We start from the raw sequence: 1851 nt of genomic DNA, 5'->3' as shown, positions 1-1851 counted from the left end.
GAAAGGCGAGAAAAATGCTCTTGCAATAATTGTTAACATTATGCTATAAAATGTATTAAAAGATTGTGGCCTGAAATTTACTGCAAACCAAAATTTTCGCGATGACAATATTACTCTCGCTTTTCCCCTATCTGCCTAGTTGTAGGATTGTATCCAGAGACCATATACAAATTCAATTTGATTCTAAACCTACATTATTATTTCAAATTTAATGATTTCTGCCATTTGTATTTTTAGTAAATATAAATATATATATAATAGGCTATTGCTTGATATTGATAGTAGCTGTGGTACACGTATAAAGGTATTTAAACGCCCAGTGTGGATTTTTAATTGACAGCAGGTATGTTTACTGAGAATTTTTGAAGCAATGTACTGGAAGTGAGAGGTTATAGAAATATTTGCTTGATGTAATTTATTAAAGAAAAATTATTGCGCGAAATGATAAATTTTATTACACGAAAAAGAAATAAATCGAAGAATAAAAGGAAAAAAAAATAATGACAGCAGCACCCGGTATTCCCAGGTCGTCTCCGTCCCAAGTACTGACCGGGCCCGACGCTGCTTGACTTCGGTGATCGGACGAGAACCGGTATTTTCAGCGTGGTATGGCCGCTGTCGGAGTCTAAATGGCCTTTACAGCAATACTTATGTATATTCATACCCAATTAGCGTCTCGAATACTGCTTTTCATTCTTCTTCCCATCTCATTCCATGCAATTTACACTTTAAACCAAGTCTTCTCAAAGCGATCGATACCTCGTATTACATTGAAAGGGATCAATGGAAAAAAAAGTTAATTAAAATATCACATTGACGTGTCAGTCAATTTTACTAACTAAATAACACTTATTGTAGTACATTTTGCTATTTATAATATGTAATATTATAAATAATACACAATCTAAAATCACACTTTTATTGTCACATGGTCACAATGCCTGGCTGCAATTTATTTATTTATTTTATTTAAAATATATGCTCTTCACCTCAAATCAGTAGTGGCTTGCCCCTGTACATCATACTTTACCTTTAACACTACAATCGTGCCAGTCATCTATCTAACTCCTTTAACGGGACAATTTTTCAATTGAAATAACGTGACTTCCGGTTTGCATCGGAAGTTCGTACATAGTCCTGCTGCACCTAAACTTTCCATATCGGTCTCGTCTTTCATCTATCTAACTCTGTTCTATTATATTAAAGCAGAGAGTGTCCATGAAAGGTTGAGAAATTCTTGAAGGGCTCGACTGTCGAAAAAGTTTGCAGTCGACTGAAACCCCGAAATTTTCGAAAATGTTTTTCAGCCACAATTGTGATTTTTAACGAGGTAAACCCATACGTGACTCAGTGAGCTCGTGTACACCGTTTAATGAGCAGAACAATGGCCGTAGAAGAGCAGCTATTTTTGTTAACGTCAGGCTTTACTGGTGTCTTCATTTGAAATTTCACGTCTATTTTCTATGTGAACGTGTGCACCTTTTCCCTATTTTATTGTAGCTTGGTACGGTAAAACTAAAAATGGATTGGATGAAGTGGACGTATTTATTTATAAGTGGACGTATTGTCTAATGGATTGAAAAATCCATTAGACAAGAAAAACTTTATAAGAAATGATGGAACGAACTTCTGATTCAGAAGTAGTCTTAGGCAAGATCTGCTTTTATGGTCTATTTAAAAGAGCTATGGAGATGGAGTATATTGTTTAGGTTTACAATAACATGAATATTTTTAATATAGAAACAGACGATAAAACGCGATAAGGTAATTAAAATGACTACCATAGTTTTTCAATAAAATGGAAAATATAATAGGTGTTCAGAAATTCACCAACAAAACTGCTCCCCTGCT

At 34.4% G+C, this 1851-nt stretch overlaps 1 non-coding gene across 1 annotated transcript; it reads right to left on the bottom strand.

The window, feature by feature from the left end:
- Nucleotides 1-501: 501 nt before the first annotated feature.
- LOC111618886 lies at nucleotides 502-620 on the bottom strand. Its single transcript, XR_002755650.1, has one exon. It is a non-coding gene; the product is annotated as a 5S ribosomal RNA (ribosomal RNA).
- Between the last annotated feature and the right edge of the window lie 1231 nt (nucleotides 621-1851).

The sequence above is a fragment of the Centruroides sculpturatus genome, unplaced genomic scaffold, assembly GCF_000671375.1.
Source record: "Centruroides sculpturatus isolate CEXI.00-Female unplaced genomic scaffold, Cexi_2.0 scaffold149, whole genome shotgun sequence".
In the NCBI taxonomy this organism is placed as follows: Eukaryota; Metazoa; Arthropoda; class Arachnida; order Scorpiones; family Buthidae; genus Centruroides; species Centruroides sculpturatus.
The sequence above is the reverse complement of the archived record's forward strand: the minus strand, read 5'-3'. Positions and strand labels throughout refer to the sequence as shown.